The sequence below is a fragment of the Vombatus ursinus genome, unplaced genomic scaffold (assembly GCF_900497805.2).
Source record: "Vombatus ursinus unplaced genomic scaffold, bare-nosed wombat genome assembly UNPS02014820.1, whole genome shotgun sequence".
NCBI lineage: Eukaryota > Metazoa > Chordata > Mammalia > Diprotodontia > Vombatidae > Vombatus > Vombatus ursinus.
This window is the reverse complement of record NW_020954598.1, coordinates 24,642,971-24,663,467: the sequence shown is the minus strand read 5'-3', so window position 1 is coordinate 24,663,467 and position 20,497 is coordinate 24,642,971. Positions and strand designations below refer to the sequence as shown.

Sequence of the window (20,497 nt, the reverse complement as noted above, 5' to 3'; positions counted from 1 at the left end):
GAAGTGAATGTTGATAATTCAAAATAAAAAAAAATAAAAAAAATAAAAAAGTCAGACATGATTGAAACATCTAAACAATAACAACAACCTGAATGGAATAAAGACTATACAAAAGGACACCGTACCTCCCAAGGATCTGATAATTTATCAGAAAGGAAAAAGTTTTGTTTTCTTAAACAAAACATCAAAACTGGTAGAGAAGTGAAAGTGTTAATAATTTAGTAATGCAGTTTACCAGGCTATCTGCTGATGATACATTATTCATTAAGCGCTTACAATGTGGTAGGTACGGTGGACATCTAGTAAAGTATGTTTTTCAAATTTAGTTTACTTTATTGTTTCTGGAAATGGAGCCAGTATTTGCATGCCACATAGTTTTCTGAGCAAGTTTTCTGGCTGGAATTTTAAGTGAAAAATTTCACATTACATGTAAAAGACTGAAAACTCATTTGGACAGAACTTGTTCTTACATACTGACCTCACAATACTTGCTCTACAACTAGTCCTTGTCAAAGTAATAAAATGTACTAAAACCCTCACCGTGGGCAGTTTTCTTTAGTGCAGTAGTGTTAAATTCAAATAGAACTCACTTGTAGTCACATATTGAGTTAGAAAAGCATAAATTAACATTATCTTTGCTATATTTTTATTTATTTTGTTAAACATATCCTAATTAATTGTAATCTGGTTCCAGTTTTGTGAGTAGCAGTTGACACCTCTGCTTTAATTCATCTTACATATTATAGATGTTTTTACTGACATCTCATGCCCCTAATCTTTAGAAGTTCTTTGATGGTAACCAAGGCTTAAGGATCCTATCTCCTTTAGTGTTTAACATAGTGTTCGAGAAAGAAAGTACTTAATGATTTTCATTTGGTTTTATTTTTAATACAAATTTCTTCCTGATTTTAGCTTCATTTCCACTGACATACAGGCTTTTTAAAGAGTCTGTTCTACAGCAAAGATTAACTGTTTCTAAAAGTAGAAAGGAAAATGATTGCTTCCAAAGAAAACTTGACTTTTTCCAACTCTAGGGTTTGCCTTACAGTACACCACACCTTACAAGAGCCAGAGTTCACTTATTATACAGCAATCTCAACTCGCTGAAACATTTCCTAGAACTAGGAAGCAAACAAAAAAGGCTCTGAGTAGCCAAAATGGATGTCACAAAGTCTGTGCTGTAAATCTTTTCCACCTTACTCTTAGAAAAGCTCCTCAACCTCTGACCCAGCAATACCACTTCTAGGTCTTGTAATCCAAAGAGATCACAAAAATGGTAAAATGACCCACACATACAAAAATATTTACAGCACCTCTTTTTGTGATGGCCAAGAATTGGAAACTGAGGGGATGCCCATCAACTGGGGAATGGCTGAACAAGCTGTGGTATATGAATGTAATGAAATACTATTGTGCTATAAGAAATGATGAACAGGCAGACTTCAGAAAAACCTGGAAAGACTTATATGAACTGATGCTGACTGAAGTGAGCAGAACCAGAAGAACATTGTACATTGTTCGATGATTAACTTTCTGTTAATCTGTGGAGTCTGAATGTAGATCGAAGTATACTATTTTCTCTTTTTTTGTTAATTTTTCTTTCTCTTGGTTTTTCCCTTTTGTTTTGAGTCTTCTTTAACAGTATGACTAATGTGGAAATATATTTAATAGGAATGTATATGTATAGCCTATATCAGATTGCATGCTGTCTTGGGGAGGGGGAAGGGAAGAAAATTTAAAACTCAAAAGCTTATGGTAGTGAATGCTGATAACTAAAAATAAATTTTTAAAAAAAGAATGCTAAAGGTTGAAATAATCTGAGGTTGGCAAAGGACAGTAAGGGCAATAAAGCTGTATTTTGCTTGGAAAAAAAAAAGAAAACAAAAGAAAAGCTCCTGGTCAATTTCTGACCAGACTGAAATTTGGTCAACTGGTTTCCTAGACCACAATGTATCAGGTAAGGGAGAGGAGAGAGGGGAAGAGAGAGGAAGAGAAGAGAGGGATGTAGAGGGACAAGAAAGGAAAAAAAGGTGAAGCTGCCATGCCAACAGAAGCAAGAAGAAGAGCAAGAAGAAGAAGAAAAGGACAAAGACAATCTATAAAACCACACTATTTGGAGCTAATTTATCACACTGCCAAAAGTTTTGGTACTTAAAGTGCTAAATCTTCAAAGAGGGGGGTGAAGCCCTCTGGGGGACTATGGCATCAGTTCAAGAGGCCCATGCCTTGATATCAAGGAATATCTGATTGTGAGGTCAGACCACACCCCATCATCCCCAGGAATAGTTAGGTTATCATGAAATTTCTCTCCAACATAAGAATTTTACCTATCACAGCCCAAAGCTACCCCAACATTACCCCTTCCCTACAGCTGTGTCCAACCTTCTCTGGCTCATCTTCTGAGCCAAGGATTGTCCCCTCAGGGGAACTATAATCTAATCCTGTTGGCACTAGATGAGAGGGTGCCATGGAGAAAATGACTCCTATACCTACAAGAGAAAATTTTTTTTCATGAGAGAAATGAGAGATTAAAAAACTGTTTAGAGGACACTGATCTAAAAAAAAAAAAAAGTCCTTCTAATACTTGCTTCAAGACTCAATTTTCTTTAAGAAACTACACTCTAATTCCTGATGAGCAGGGACAACATGAGAAACACAGCAATTCATTACTCTTATGCTGAAGAGTCTGTTTAGGAGAAGCATAATGGGCAAGAGAAACAAGGAAGACTGATTCCAGTGAGGCGTTTTAATATTAGGGTTTAGGAATAAATGCCAAAATAAAGCCAAAGCAGCTAAGAATCAAAATGGAAAAAAACTTTTCCCTCTAGTCTATCTATTCCTTCTACATGTCCAGTTGATGGGTCAGTCAAACAAGCATTTATTAAGTGCCTACTATGTGCTAGGCCCTATGCTAAAGACTTGGGGATACAAAGAAAGGCAAAAAGAAAAAAAGTTCTGACCCTTAGGGAGCTCAGAGTTTAATGGAGAAGACAACAAAGGAACAACAATGTATAACCAAGCTACATACAAAGTAAATGGAGGTGATTTTAAAGGGAAGACACTGAGTGGAGTGGAGTCAGGGAAAGAGCTCTTGTAGAAAGTGGGGTTTGATTGGAGTCCTGAAGGAAGTGAGGAGGGAAGGATTAGGAGAGAGAGTGAAGGACAGCCAGTGGAAACCATGGATAACTTCAAGGAAATGAGCCCAGAGAAAATTGCTAGCAAAAAGTGAGCCTATAATCATTTCCCACTTGTTTGGTATGTTGTTTTAAAAAAAAAAAAAAACGGAAAAAAAAGGATCCTTGTTCAGGTACGAGGTGGACAAAATATCCCTTGAAGATCTTTCCAATTCAGACTTTGTGAATTAGGACTTGGGTCACTATCACTAAATTTTGTGATTTATTAATTATTCATGACCACCTTTTATTGAGTTTTGATGAGTCAGTCAGCTCAGATGGTCTTCAAACCTAGAGGCCTAGAAAATATTGATGGAAAAAAGGAGGCCAGAGGAAGGGGGATTCTGTCAATCAATAGCATAAAGGTATAGATTTGTCTCAGGGCCAGATGTTATTCATTTACATTAGGATTTCTTTACTTGACTGAAGGAAACTTAAAGACTAATATTTGGTCTGCATTTCCTTAAAGCAGAGTGATACAATAGGGAGTTCAATTAAGCAGTTATCTGGGAACATAGAGATGAGAAACTACACATTAATAATTTCAAGTAGATTATGATAAAATAGGATAAGATATGTATACAGTTATCCCTTTCACATCTCGACTTTCCCCATCACAGTTTTGATATACCACTGGTAAGCATAAGAAATTAAAAGGGAATTTTTTGGGAGTTTTGCAGAAGCCACAGACAACACAGAAAAAGTTTAGAAACTCAGAAATACATCATGTATATATAGTATATCACCCCAAATTTTACAATGAAGTACTGTAAACATCCCACAAGAGAAAAGGAAACAATTTCAGATGATTTCTCTGGTACAAAGGGAGGGTCAACCAAGTTTATGTGGATTTTCCAAATCTTGGAGGCACCATGTCCCTAACCCCCTCAATGTGGAAGGAATAACTGCATAACACAAATTAAAAAACAATTAATTGAAAAAAAGAGATGTCAAGGTGGTATGAAATATGAAAGGAGGCAAAGATCTATCAATATTTGGAAGTAGGAACTGTTGGATTTTTGTCTTTCTGTCTCCAGTGGCTAGTATGTTACCTGGCACACTGAAGGAGCTATTTAATAAAGCATTCACTTTAACATCTTTGAGAATGTGGGAAGACAGGAATATGGATGTACTATTTACGATTTACGTAGTGGTCCAACCATTCTGGATTCTTTCTGGATTTCAATTTGGAATTATTTAAGATTTTGACCCAATAAACCAAGACTGGGCATCTAATGTTTTAAGAAAGCCAAAAACAAAAACAAAGGCCCAATTTTCTTTCATAATAGAATTGTTTATGGTTTAAAAAAAAAAAAGCTAGAATTAAATCAGGGGCCCACTGATTGGGCCTATCTGAAAAAGCTATGCTATATAAATGTAATGAAGTCTTACTGTGCAGTAAGAAAAGATGAATATGAAGAATTTTTAAAAACACTAGAAAGCTGTATAAACTGACAATGGAGCAAAATACGAAGAATCAAAAAAATATATTTAATGACAATAACAATGCAGATCAAAAGACTGCTAAAAGGAAACTAAATTCTGAGTAATAAAGAAACAAATAGGGAGTTCTAAGACAGAGTTTTACATGCATTATCAGACATAGTCTTTGTTGGGTATTTTTGCTTAATATGTCTTTGTCACAAGGTGGGATTCAATGGGGGTGTATGTGGAAGATGGCTGATAAAAAGACAAAAGGCATCAATAATAAGTATTTTACTTTATTTTTAAATTAATTTTTACTTTTCAACATTCATTTTTATAAGATTTTGAGTACTAAATTCCTGCCCCCCCCACCAAAAAAACCCAGCATGGAATCTGATATAGGCTATACATGTACAATCATATTAAACATATTTCCATATTAGTCAAGTAACATGTATTTTAGGGGCAGCTAGATGGCACAGTGGATAGAGCACCGGTCCTGAAGTCAGGAGGACCAGAGTTCAAATCTGGCCTCAGACACATGACACTTACTAGCTGTGTGACCCTGGGCAAGTCACTTAACCGTGATTGCCTCACTGAAAAAAAAAAGCAAAAAAAGAAAAAAAAAGGTAGGGCATGCTTTAAAAGGGGGGGTTCTATTATGGATTGGTTGAAATATGTTGGCAGGACACAAAAGTGGATACGCCCAGCAGATAATTAGAAATAGAGGTCTGACTTGTATGAACTGATGCTGAGTGAAGTGAGTAGAACCAGGAGAACATTGTACACAGTAACAGCTACGTGCGATGACCAACTTTTACAGACTTACCTCTTCTCAGCAATGCAAAGACCTAAGACATCTCCAAAAGTCTCATGATGGAAAATGCTATCCACATCCAAATAAAGAACTATGGAGTTTGAATGTAGATACAAGCATACTATTTGCTCTTTTTTCCCCTCTTCTCTTTTGTTCTGTTTCTTCTTTCTTGTGGTTCCTCCCATTGGTTCAACTCTTCTTTACAACATGACTAATGTGAAAATGTTTAATAGGAATGTATATGTGGAGCCTATATCAGATTGCAAGCTGTCTTGGGGAGGGAGGAGAAGAAAATTTAAAACTCAAAAGCTTATGGAAGTGAATGTTGAAAACTAAAAAGAAATTAATTAAATGGAAAAAAAAAGAAATCGGGGTCTAAGAGGTCAAGGCTAGAATGTAGATTTAGGAGTCATGGGAATGGATACATTCCAGTTTACTTTAAAACATGAAAGACTTTTTTCTTTTTTAAAAGATCAGAGACCCAAACTCATATTGATTAAACATAATCCTATGCAATACACAGAGTTTTTTAGAATTAACTGCTGAGGCAGTATTATGGACTTACCTTACTGCTTTACTCTTCATTTAATGATGAAATTTACTCATTATTGGCAATACATCTTCATGACTGATTTATGCAAATGAATCGTAAGGGACTAATAAGCAGAGTAACCATTACATCTTCATGGTTTCATTTAAAGAGAAAAAGGCACACCTATTTATCTTACCCTGTAAGTAAGGCCATCCTTTTCTCCCACCATGGCTTCTAAACAGTGCCTCAGATCAGCTTCTAGTGTGAGAAGCCTCAGGCGGAGAAAGACACATCTCACTGAAGCAGCTAGGGCACACCACAGCACATAGGGCACTAGGCTTAGAGTCAGAAAGACTAGAGTTCAAATCCAGTCTCAGAAACTTAGTAGCTCTTTGACCTTGGGCAAGTAACTCAACTTCTATCTGCCTCAATGACCTCAACTGTAAAATGGGAAAAACAGCATCTACTCCCAGGGCTATTGTGAGGAACAAATGAAATAATACTTGTAAAGTGCTCAGTACAGTGCCAGGCACATATAGTGTTCTATAGATGCTTATTCCCATCCCACGCCCCCTTCCCTACCACTAGAATCTTAATAACCTCTAGGGGGGGAATCCTTGAATTAAGCTCAAAAGTGAACTTGGATCATTCCTTAGTAGACCAAAGAATTGTGATCATTAGACATTACAAAGAATAACAAAAGTTTTTCAGGGGCAGCTAGATGGCGCAGTGGATAGAGTACTGGCCCTGGATTCATGAGGACCTGAGTTCAAATCCGGCCTCAGACACATAACACTTACTAGCTGTGTGACCCTGGGCAAGTCACTTAACCCCACTGCCAAGTCCCCCCCAAAAAAGTTTTTCAGAATTTAAAATAATCAGAGGAAAAACTGTGCTTTCTGCAAAACTGGAGATGTTGAACTGCAGAACATAACCTATATAAACAGTTAGAAAACCTTTCCATAGATAACTGTGCAGGTAACATTTCCAAAATAACTACCATACAACATAATGAAATTACTTAGCAAAATTCTGCATGTACACTCATTAAAGAACTATTACAACAATGAGTATATCTTGAGTTTTTCTACATAAAGTATCTCAAAGCTGAAGAGCAGATGCATGGTATCTGAAGATGGCGGCACTGTACTCCACTCTATACTTCCAACTAAGGCAGCCAGTACAGAATCACATCTCATCTGCACACTTAAGGAGTAATACAATCATCAGAACAAGGTAAAACTAAGTTAAAAATAGCAAAGTATACAAACCAAAGAGAATTTTCAATTGTGAGCCATAAGATTCATGCATTAATTTCAAAAGAAAACAAAACTTGGTAAGCCCTATCTAAAATTCAACAGGATTTACACTAGCACACTTTTTGTCCACTACTAGCTGAGAAGAAAAAGGTTATTTTCTTCCATGTTTTAGTCACTGTAATTTTGTGTCTGTTTTTAATCCATCCTTCTTAATAACAGTTATAATCAAATCATTTTCCTGCTCAAAGGCATTCAATAGTTTGCTTTTTGTTTAAAGAATATAGTTCAGCCTGTCATTCAAGGCCCTCCACAATCTAGCTTCATATCATAACTATATTTGTAATATAATTTTAGTATTGTAATATATTTGTAATATAATATTGACAATAGCAGATATGTATAAATATAACATTTAAGGCTTATGAAGTATTTTATATATATTATCTCATCTGATAGTCACAAAATCCCTGAGGTAGGTGGTGGTATTATTTTCATTTTAAAAGATTAGTAAACTAAGGTTCAGTGAGATTATATGACTTGTACAGATGGAATTTTGAACCAGGTATTTCTAAGTCTAGTCCCCTAGACTGGCTTTGCCTACCTTTTCAACTTTTATCTTACACCAAAGGTGTCAAGACTTTCTTTGGCAATGTGAGTCAATACTCCAGAACCAGATTAACATGTAATTGGAAAACATTTAACAAAACAAATAAAAATACAATGGAACACAGATAATGTTAATAATATGTGGTTTTCTAAGTCAATGTGTGGCCCTCAGGGATAGTACCCTTTAAAGGCTTCTCTTATCCTACTTCCCTTCACATACTCTGGCCAAACTGGACTAATTAGCTTTCCTCAAAATGCATTTGCACAGCAAAACTCCCAAGGGAAAAAAAACAAACAAACTGTCTGCAGTATTTTATCGCCTCCATTTTCCTTTCTCTTACCAACTTCTCAAACCCTTGCAAATCTGGCTTCTAAACTCAAAACACAAACTGACATTTCCTAATAATCAATTATTTTTTAATTGATAAATAAGATCTTTTCTCATCTCTCATCCTAGAACTTCTTTCAGTATCTGATAAGCTTGCCACTCTCTTTCGTTTAGGTTTTCATGACGTATTTTTTTTTTTTTTGGTGAGGCAATTGGGGTTAAGTGACTTGCCCAAGGCCACAGAGCTAGTAAGTGTCAAGTGTTTGGTCGGAGGCCGCATTTGAACTCAGGTCCTTCTGACTTCAGGGCCGGTGCTCTGTCCACTGTGCCACCTAGCTGTCCCTTTCATGACATTTCTTTCTCAGTTCTCCTGTCTTTCTCAATTGCCTTTGCTAGTTTATCATCTACATTCTGCCTCCCAATAAGAGACATTTGTCTCCAAAGGCTGTCTTGGGCTTTCTTCTTTTTCCTTCTTCGCTTCCTCCAATATCCCTGTCTTTTTCCACTCCTCCCCTCTATTCACTTCCCTCTCCCACAACATATTTCTCCCTGTGTGATCTCATCAGCTATCAAGAATTATCACTGGGCAGTTGGCTCTCACATCTTGGTATCTAGCCCTGATCTGTCTCACATCTACCTTTCTAGGTGTTATTTTGATATTTTTGAAAGATTCACTCTAGTACTTACTTTATGTTCCAGCTCAAATAGCCTGCTTGCTGCTCCTAGAAATGCAGCCATCTCCCATCACATGCCTTTGTACAGGCTATCCTCCACACCTGGAAAGCAATCCCACTTCACCTTAACCTCTCTGAAGGAACCTGGGGATTCTAAGCTCAGTTCCAGTACTAGCCACTAATAAGAGGCTTATCATGGCCACTTATTATTAGTGCCCTCTCCACTAAAAATTACTTTGTATTCATGTACATATGCCCACACACAAGCATTTCCCTTGACAATGGTTCTTATATACTCAAGTATACAGCAGTATGTGGCACACAGAAGAGGTCTAATCAATGATATCATTCCTGTCATTTCCAAACACTTGAGTGCCTCCTCCACCCACTCTCCCATCCCATTCCTCAAGGGCCAGATCAAATGTCATTTCTTCCTGAAAGACTTCCTTGATTCTACTCTCTCCATTTGGAAGTGAATACTTTCCTGGCTCTGTAATCTCATGGAACTTTGTACTTTTTATATAATTATATTGGTTTGAAGATAGTCCACATAAATTGGCATTGCACCAGAATATAGCCTATTTTTACCCTAATGCTAACCCAGGGACTGAACACTGAATTTACAATTGCTCTGAGGTCACTTCTCAAACCAGCCAATTTGAAAAGATAACAAAAAAATGGTAAATGGGCATCTGGGTGGTGGCATGAATGGAACATTCAGTCTGAAGTCAGGAAGACGGGAGTTCAAATCCAGCCTCAGACATACTTGTTATGTGCACCACCCTAGGTAAGTCACTTCACTTCTATTTGCCTCCATTTCCTCAACTGAAAAATGGGGATAACAGTAGCACCTATCTCCCATCGTTACTGTGAGAAATCAAATTATATAAAGCATTTAATTAGCACAGTGCCTGGCACAGAGTAAACACTATACAAATGTAAGCTACTGTTATTAATAGTCAGTGTTGGAAGGGTTGTGAAAAGAAAGACAAGCATATTAATTTTCTGCTAATAGATCTATGATTTCACCCAATCATTCTAGAAAGAAATCTAGAATGATGCTAAGAAAGTCAGTTAAAATGTCCATACCCTCTGAGACCCCACTGCTAGGCCTTAAGAAAGATGTCAAAGACAGAAATTAAAGTCTATTTACATATATAGCAGCACGTTTTGTATTAGCAAAAGACAGAAATAAAGTAAACACCCATTTATTAGTGGAATGGCTGAAGAAACTGTGGTATGTGAATGTAATGGAATACTACTACAGGATTACAAACTCATATGATAAGAATATTGAGAAACATGGGAAAACTTATGCCAACTGATGCAAAGCAAAGCAAAGCAAGCAGAACCAGGAAAACAATACATAGAACTACTACAATAACAAAAAGAAGAAAAGAACCCTAACCACTACAGTTATAATGACTGAGCTTGGCCCAAAGAAGAAATGAAAAAAAGTATCTTCCTGTGTTTGCAGAAGAGGGGGACTACAGATATGAAACATCGCACATACTGTCTGACTCAACTGATAGTTGGTTAGTTTTGCTAAATTCCCCCTCTGACACTGTGAATATGGCAATGGTGCCTGCTGGCTGCTTCTCCCTCCCTTCTGCTCCCTCCATTCCTGGCAGGGAATTTCCTAATACTGGACACAATTCTGGTTCATACAATTCTTCAATCACACAATCACCTAACATTCATAGCAATCTGTTTTTATATAGTAATTTGTGTTATGACTTTTTTAGTATATATCTGTACACTTTTTTAAAAAAAGATCTCCTTTTAGGAAGATAGTCATTATCTGAACCAACAGCCTATCCTCTCTCCCACTAAGTCTAAGCTATCTGAAGGCAAGAAGAGTATCTTATTTATCTGCATATTTTACATAGGGCTTTGTACATTCCAGATAATTCAAAGGCCCAGGCTGAAATCATAACTATGACATATAATGGCTGGGTGAATCTGGATCAATCACTGAAGTTCTCAGTACCTACTCTCTAAGACCAAACTGCAGAGAAGGGACTGCACTGATGGAGGGCATGCCATATACCAATTAAGTCACAGGTCCAGTCCCTATCCTTCTCCTACAGTAAATATAGAGAGTTGATCCCTGTAAAAATTATATTCTTCATACCTGCAAACCTCAAAAAATATTGGCAGCGGGTTGCCCCTGCCTCCCCTCAAGAAAAGAGAAAGAGACATGATAATTACATTAGGGGCCAGTAGCAGCTATTTCTATAATGCTTTATGGTTTGCAAAGTACTTTAAATATATTACCTCATTTGATCCTCAACAACCTTGTAAAGTAGATGCTATTTTACACAAACTCCATCTTCCAGATAAGGAAACTGAAGTTCAGACAATTTAAGTGACTAACCTACACAGTCAGTCACCAGCTAGTATTTGGGTGGTAACCCAGATCTTCCTGACTTCAGATTCAGCATTCTACTTGCCATACTTGGCTGCCAGAAAATTATCTTCCCCACTGCCCATGCTTTCCACTTATTAACTGATGTTCAGAGGTGGAAACAGGGAGTCAGTTAAGCTCAAAGATATGATAGCATCACCACCACAAATAAAAGGTGATAAAATACAAGAAATAAAATACATAATTCAAAATTAATAAGCAATCTTTTCTATCTGAAGAGACAAAACGGAAATAATTTCCTACTAACAGATAATAAACGAGAGGAAGATGAGAAGAGAGAACAGCAAGTACTCCTATCCCTTCATATAACAATGGAGAAAAAAAAAATCTTGAATTTTAAGCAGTGGGTACACCTGTCAATGACCAGTCTAAAGCTCACAGACAAAGCAAATTATACATTTGTTTGTGAATACTTTGCTTTGAAATCTTGGAAGAGAAGTGGCTTGGCTTCTTCTTGTGGGAGGGGGAAAAGAGGAGGACACAGGGGAAACGTAGAGTTTTGTAAAAACAAAAGCTATACAATTTTTTTCTTAAACTGAAGTGCTATCATATGAATACCTTCTATGCTTGGGAAACGACAAGTAATACCATTCCAGATTTTTTTTAAGTAGGCTGAATAATTTGGTAATTAGTCACACGGCACATCACTGGCTAAGCCAGAAATAAAACCTAGGTCTCAAAACCATCTATTCCATTCTAGCGCCTTGTTCACTGAACCACTTCTCAAAAAAAGGTAGTGATAGAGCCATCAACATCTCTAGTAAACTAACAGTAGCCAAGAAATTCTACAGGAAAAATTGGTGCACTTAGTTTTTAAAAGGCAGTCAAAAAAAAAAGGGGGGGGGGACCACCATTCATGAAAGAAGGAGTTTTAAAACAAGTATTGTCTCTTTTGTAAGAAGATGCTATTAACCATCTTATGGGATATGCACTATGAGCTACACACACACACACACACACACACACACACACACTCTCTCTCCCTCTCTCTGTGTGATATAACTACTTAAATGCAAGAGCTTTGTCCTAGCAAAACGAAGACTTCAAGTTAGTTATGCTGTGATGTTTAACAGAATGTGAGTTCCTTGAAAGGAGAGACAGTTTTTATTCCCAGAACCTTTAAGTGACTGGCACATAGTAAGTGCTTAAAAAACACATGGTGATCAATTAATGTCACAACAAAAATACACAAAACACTACTTCTGTTATACTTTTACCAGACATATTTGCTATGCACAATTCCATTTTCTTAGTTCATTTCAACAGTGATACTAGGTTTGTGTTGGGCTAAGCTCACACCCTCACTAGCAATAGCATGAATTTGTTAAAACAGTGCCCAGGAGAAGAGTTGGAAAAATGCACCTCAGTCCTTTTGTGAGAAGGGCTATTGATTATGGAGTTTTACATATGCAATCAAACATAGCCAGTATATTAGTTGATTTTGCTAAAAAATTCTGATTCAAAGGAAGACTCCTTGACCAGCAGAAAGAGATACTCAGAAATCAATGTGACATGAAAACAGAAGGCCATCAACAAAACTTTAGAAAATGAGACAACAACAGTACTTTGAGGGTAAGGGGACACTTTGTAGCCCCAGTTGTATGTTTTTTTCCCCAATTGTAGAGTTAATTGCCCCATATAAGGATTAAATTCATGACCTCAACACTATGCTTAACTAAATGAACTAGCCAAACTACAAGGCGTAAGATAAACTATAAGTATATATATTGGTTACAAGGTTCCTGCCCACTCACCCCCCAAAACCCCAACATACACACAATGGAAGGGAGAGAAAACAGAGGGGTTTTTTTTTAATGAAAAAATACGGTTAAAAAAAGATGCTGCAAGGAGAACAAGTCAGGATAGCACAATATACAGGCAAGGACAGGATTACTGTAGCATCAAGGATTACTATATGGGGAAGTTACATATACACAACTACATAATAGTTAAGTTATGCAATTCCATCAGACATAATGAAAAGCAGTAAGCAAGCAGTAGTAAGTAAGTCCTGCAGTAATACAAGTTCAGGCCAAGATATTTGATTTCTACTCAGCTAAATTCAGAAATTTATTGCTCCATTTTATACCTAGCTGAAGACTCACTGAGTTATGTGTATGTTCTCTGTATCTCCACCTTAAAACTAGTCACTGCTCAAACATCTTTAAGGTGAACTTTACTCCCTTTATCCCTTTTTTTCTGGTCTGTTTGTTATCGATACCTTCTCCTGCACAGCCAATCATGCTCGGGTAATAGTCATAGCATGAGCAAAAGGTTAGGAGGACCAGCTGATATATAAACCAAAACAATGAAGAGAGATGAAAAGAAAAGGAGGCGTAGCTCAAAAGTGGCAAACACAGAATTAAATTCAGTGAAGCTATCTAGAAAATTCAGTAAAAATAGAGATGTCTTCAGAAATATAGGAAGAGCTATGGTTATAAGTAGAAGATAGCAAGGAAGTTAGGGAAAAGTATATCACAAAAAGTTGGAGAAAAAGGATATGCTAGGAACTAGAAAAAAAATTAAGCAGAATTATGAATGAAGAGTGAAAGAGTGAATTTGAACTACAACTATATAAGTGGAAAAAACAAAAAAGGGAAATTGAATGCCATGGGGTCCCCCCCCCAAAAAGAGATGAGAAAATAAATCTCCCTCCTTCTTGGGAGAGGTAAGGGAACTATGGTTGTGAAACACTATATACTGTCAACTCAGCTGATGTGGTTCATTTTGCTTTAACTCCCCCTCCCCTTTCTTTTATTCTATGTTACCCAGGATAACTCACTGGTGAGGGAAGAGGGTTTTATTTGGAAATAAATAAGATACCAATAAAAAATTTTCAATTTTTTTTAAAGAGTGCATTAGCTGACACTGACAAACAAAAGAGTGTTAATGATGGCGATAGACCTACATTTTCCCTAGCACCTTCTATTACTTCTCCCCATGGGGAAAAGGAAGCAAAGAACAGGGTTCTGATGCATGTACCTACCTCACAGGGATGATGTGAGAAATATGACCTGTATAGCAGATAGGTTCTGTAAAGCACCTTGAACTTCTCAGAGGAAAGGCACTACGGAAATGTAAAACAATAAATTTAAGAATTAGAATCTATTAATTTTACACATGGAAACCCAAGCACAGTAACCTGAAAAGCCCTGCCCCAAAAGTTCTACAAAGGCATACAATGTGATGTGTTGCCCAGGATTTAACTTCTCAGAGACGTACTAAGATGAATCTCTCTTTCTCACACACACACACACTCTTCCCATGGTCTATTCCATATGCTAATAAATTATGTACTATGAACATTGCAAACTTTATAATAATTTTCTAAACAGTTTATGGGATGGTGTTTTTTTTTTCTTTAAATAATCTGAAGAAAAAAAAAAGACTATACTTGCCTATGCAATATTCCCTCTAAAACCTAACTTTTCACTAATGTCAGAGACCCATGAAGACATTCTAAGGAAATTGCTAGTTCCAGACCAAAAAACCAAAAAAAAAAAACCCAAAAAAACTTCTTTAGGTCACTGTGACTGAAATAGAAAGAAAATAATATTGGCAACCATCATCACAACCATAAGACCTTTGCCTGGAACAATCTAAAGGAAGGGGGTGCACTAAGTCCAGAAGGCCATCATTTGTTGTTAACTTTATTTTTGGCTATATTTTAAAAATAACCCTTTTATTTTGCTGGTAGGCATGTTTTTGCTTTCTTATTTTCTGGAAGTCAACTGAACTTAAAATATCTTTCTAGTTCCTAAGAAAGTTTAAATAGATTCATTATTTTGGCTGCTTATTAAAGAACATACCACTAACTTTCACACTCCACTTTGTACAGCAAACTAGTTACAATTAACCATGTGTCTCAAAACATGATGCTTATTTACTACTGTAAAAATGTCCGGAACGGTCTTATATGAAACTGAGACAAAATAGACAGAGCAAGCTGTTCCTATGTACTATGAAATGTCTATCATAAATACAAGTACATAAAGCTTTTACTTAATGTTACAGTACCAAGGACTGAGCATACATAAAATTTTTGAACAGTAATCAATAACTTCAACTAAATTGCTACTTGGAAACTTTAAATGCCTTCTTATCTCAAGAATACTTAACACAGAATGTGTCCACAATGGAAGAGCCTGAGAGTTACTAATCTGGTGAGAGAGGCACAAATGGGCTTATTCAGTTTTAAACAACAAAGTTAAGAAGCACAAAACTAAAACTGTTAGAATTACTGAGTTGTAAAGAACCATGTGTACACACAAGCAAACTTTAAGAACAGAGATGTGGCCAGACATATGTAAAGGGGTAGATTGAGTCAATCTGGTAAACACAGCTCAAGTTATAACTGGAAAAATAACCTTCAGTAGACTTTTAAAAAATCTAAGAATCTGTGGGTGATTTTAAAAGAAACAGCAAATTTGTATTTGTTGTTTATCTGTTCTTAGTGATAACAGACCATAAACACAATGAAGGGAAGGAATATGTCTTATTAATCTTAGTCTCTCTTCCAGGTCTAAAATAGTACACATTGTACATAACATGCATTTAATAAATATCTGAATAGTAAAAATAACTAAGCTCATTTAGAATTTTAGAGTGGGGGGATCTATCTTTTGCCCAGTGCTACTTGGTATTTTTACTGATGTCTTGGATGATAATGTACTTATCAAATTTACACATGACACGAAACCACAAAGTGTAACACACTGGGAAAAATTTAATAGGTATACAGGTAAAATCTAACACATAGGTAAAAAATTTAAATTCACAAGTACAAAATGGGGTAATTAGTTTGTCTGAAAACAAAAAACCAGGGTTTTTAGCAGAGAGAAAGTTCAATAAATCAAGAGTGTAATATAGCAGCCAAAAAAGCCAATTATGATCTTAGGTTGCATTAAAAAAAGGCAGTTTCAGAACTAAGCAAATGATAGTATCATTGTACTGACCCTGGCCAGACTATACCTGAAGAATATTACTACATTCAATTCTATGCATCATATTTCATTCAATTCTATGCATGATATTTTAAAAAGGAACTGAAAGCTAGAAAGTTTCCTGAGGAGGACAGTCAGGACTTCAAGAATATACCAAAGAAAGAGGGGATGTTTTTAGGCTGAAGGAGAACGCTGAGGGTGAAGGGATGGACCCACAATAGCTGTCTTCAAGGAGATGAAAAGCTGTCACGAAGAAAACATATTAGATTTAGGAGTCAGGATGGAAGTTGTAAATAGGCAGGTGTAGATCTAATGTAATCAATAAACAAGAACTCATTCAGTCTGGCCTTCTCTGTCCTAGGTATTGGACATACAAATACCAAGAATGAAATTAATCCCTACTCAGAAGCACCTTAAGGTATCTAATAAAAACCTACCTAATAATTAAGGTTATCTCAAAATGGACTCCCTTGTGTTCCTCTTCAATTGAGGTCTTCAAAAACTGGATGAACACTTGCTTGGTATGATGTGAAGGGTATATGTTGGACTAGAGAAGGGTTTTTAACTAGGGGTCCATGAACTTTTTTAAAAAAATAACTTTGAAGGGGCAGCTAGATGGCACAGTGGATAAAGCACCAGCCCTAAAGTCAGGAGGACCTGAGTTCAAATCCGGCCTTGGACCAAACACTTGACACTTTGTAGCTGTGTGACCCTGGGCAAGTCACGTAACCCCAACTGCCTTAAAAAAAAAAATAACTTTGATAACTGTATTCCTATATATTTTATCTTATGCATTTAAAATCATTACTTTGAAAAGAGGTCCATAGGCTTCACCAGACTGCCAAAGGGGTTCATGACATAAAAAAAAAAAAAAAGGTGAATGAGAATCTTTGCATAGAGTGTAGCATCGAGACTTTTGAGAGCTCCAGTCTGTGACTTCTTAATGGAAGGGTTCATTAACCTCCTAGGGCTGATAAGCACATGCCTATTTCCATGACTGATGCAAAAACCAGAGCTGCTCGAAGAGCCAAAAGGTCAATCACTCTCTGTGTACAAGGCTCATCTGATTATTACCAAATAAATACTTCAGATATGGGTCCAGGCCAATTCAGCGATCTTTGGTCCTGAGAAATGACCAACTCAGTATTAAGCACTCCAGCTGGGCTTCTATTTACTCTACAGCAAGTACAGAGGCATCCACTAGCAAGTCACTTTTGTTAAGTCTCAGTTGCCTCATCTACAAGGTGAGCAGAAGATGATTTGTACTACCTAACAGTGCTTTCCTCACAGAAAATTTCTTGAGGTAGTAGAAATGTTATCCCAGTTTACTGATGAAGAAACAGACTCAGAGGTGAGATGAACCGCTGAAGGACGCACAGCTAATATGAGGTCTACCATACAGGACTACCACCCAGGTCTTCTGACATCAAATGCAGTACTCTTTTCTACTTGCCCTCAATAAAGTAGCATGGTTCAGTGGGAAGAGCATTCACTGGAGTCAGAGAAATGGTTTCAAACTCCAACTCTGATGCCAGCTTCATGGCCAGGCCCTGTCTCTCTCCTAAGCTCTAGTCCCACATCAAACCAAATGCTGCACAGGCATCATAAACACAGTATGTCCAAAATAGAACTCACGATCTTTCTGCCCCAAATCTATCCCTCTTCTAAACTTTCCGATTTCCAATTTCATTCTCCCTCCTTACTCTATGTATCCACATCCCTCATAGCTGACCCTTTCTACTCACACAACCACCTCCTTGGCTCATCACCACCTAGACTACTGCAACGTCCTTCTAACTGGTCTCCTTTCTTCCAAGTCTTTCCTCCTGCTTGGGATGTACTTCCCCTCCTCACCTTGGCTTCTTCCTTCAAGATGAAGCTCAAAGGGGCAGCTAAGTGGCCCAGTGGATAGAGCACCAGCCCTTAAGTCAGGAGGATCTGAGTTCAAATCCGACCTCAGACCAAACACTTGACACTTACTAGCTGTGTGACCCTAAGTCACTTAACCCCAATTGCCTAAAAATTAAAAAAAAAAAACACACACAAGATGAAGCTCAAGAACCACTCTGAAGGCTTTTGGTTCTACCCAACTGCCAGTACTCTCTCTCCTCAAGTATATCTTGCATTTATTTTGCATCTACTTCTGAGTAGGGATCGTTCAATTCTTTATATTGTGTCTCCCCACAAACCTGCATAGTGTTTGGCATACAGTAGGTGCTCAATAAATGCTTCTTGATAAGTTCAATGACCTTGAGCCAGTCACTTAACTTCCTTGGGTCTTAATTTCTCTATTTGTAAAATGAGGGGTCTGGACCAGGTGATCTCTGGGGTCCCTTCCATCTCTACATCTGGGAATTTTTAATTATACCCCATAACTGAACTGGTCCTCCTAAAATATTCAGGACCATAAGCTTGAACTTGCTAGCCCAGACCTTCGAAGAATAAATGTTTTAGCTGAGTCCAGGACCTTGCTGGCTTTGGATACGAATAGCTGCTGCACTTAGTACACTTGACTCTGTCATGCTGCCATCCATATTCAGAGAGAAAAGAGAATGCTTTGACAATTCTTTGGAAGCTGAAGAATTGTGATTTCCATTTGGCAACTGAATTCTGCAGATTCTTAGAAATTACAGACCATTAATACAGTGTACTAGAAAGAGTACTGTAGGTCTAGGAAATCAGAGACCGGGGCTCTAATCCAAATTTTGCTACTCTGTGACCATGAGCAATTCAATTTAACAAACATCTTTTAAGCTCCTACTATGTGCACAGGAGCTAAGAAAAAAGAAACGTAAGGAAGCTCAAGGAGCTTATATTCTACTGGGGAAAACACATAAAAAGATTTTACAAAGAAAGATGCATAAAGGGAAAGAGAACTATCAATGATAGGTTAATCAGAAAGGCTTCCCAAAGTAGGCAGTACCAGAATTTAGCCTGAACGGAAGCCAAAAGTGGTAAGAGGTAGAAACTAGAAGGGTATTTTATGTGTGAGTTCCACAACAAGACAGGTTAGCTGGAATGCTGCTTACCCCCTTTTCCATTCCCCTTCTGCCTCTATTTCTTCATCTGTAAAATGAAGTCGGACTAGATAATTTTCAGTCTCTTCAAAACCAAAAATTAAATGAAAACTTGGGCCAGTGACTCTATTCATACCTCCTCCCCCCTAACATTCCACATAACCTACATGTAGAAACAGAAAGAAAAATAAATTCAAGGTAAACTTTTTTTTTATAAAAAATTACTAAAAAACAAACAAAATTACTAAAAAACAAACAAAAAAATGTCACTGGACAAAAGGTGATAGACACATTTTAAAGCAATGGCCCTCAGAGATGGACTTTATAAGGAAAAATGATCTTGAAATAACTTGTTAACAAGTTAGTAAATTTAGTTCAAGTTATCAATAACATTTTAAGGGCAGTCAATAAAGCATTTATTAAGCTTCTACTATGTATTTGTTAGGCATTGTGCTTGAAAACTCTATTCCTGCATTTATAAAATGTGGCCATCTCTAGGTAAGAAAGAATATGCACATGGGTTTAAGAAATGCATATGCTAAAATATCAGGCTCCAGGTCGTGTCTCGAATTGTCAACATAACAATAACTTTCAAAATTAAAATTCTAATCACATCAGAAATAGTTACATAAAATGCTGATTTTAAAAGGCTGTGACAGGGGCAGTTAGGTAGTGCAATGGATAGAGTTCCGGCCTTGGAGTCAGGAGGACTCAAGTTCAAATCCTGCCTCAGATACTTGTCACTTACTGGCTGTGTGACCCTGGACAACTCACTTAACCCCACTGCCTCACCAAAAAAAACCCAAACAAACCAAAAAGCCATGATTAAGGGCAAAATGTACTAAAAGATTTAATCAAAGTTTCAAAAATAATGACTGTTACAGCGTCATCCATCTAAAGCCAAACATTTACTCAGCACCTATGTGCAAGATTCCAAGTAGTAAGTTGGAAACTGGTGGGGAAAATTCCTTATTTTTTTCCCTTTTCCCTCGCTTAAAGGAAGGTGTGGTCTTACTAATTTGAGACAGTTGGGTAGTTATAATACTTTATTTGCAAAGAATACCTTTACAGTACGAAAAATGTTAAGAGAATTAAAGCAGTAACTTTTTGACCCAGCTAAAATTTAGGACTATCAGGTGGTTCTGATTTAAAGTACCATCTGAAATGGGAAACTATCGCTCCACTTTAAGCCAACAAAGTCTTTGAAATAATAAAACCGGTTTTTACAGGGAAAAACCATATGAATAATTTTTTTTTGCTTTAGAATTAGTTCTCTATTTTCAATCCAAAAGGAA

General features: G+C 36.9%; 1 protein-coding gene across 2 annotated transcripts in view; it reads right to left on the bottom strand.

Moving 5' to 3' along the window:
* Positions 1-20,497, bottom strand: part of RHOA (ras homolog family member A) — a 73,929-nt gene that overhangs the window by 51,815 nt on the left and 1,617 nt on the right. The window contains exon 2 of one of the 2 annotated variants that reach the window (XM_027836972.1): positions 14,229-14,309. The exons of the other annotated variant lie outside the window; for it this stretch is intronic. The gene's annotated coding sequence lies outside the window, so the exon portion shown is untranslated. The remainder of the gene's footprint in view (positions 1-14,228; positions 14,310-20,497) is intronic. 2 annotated transcript variants of the gene reach the window in all.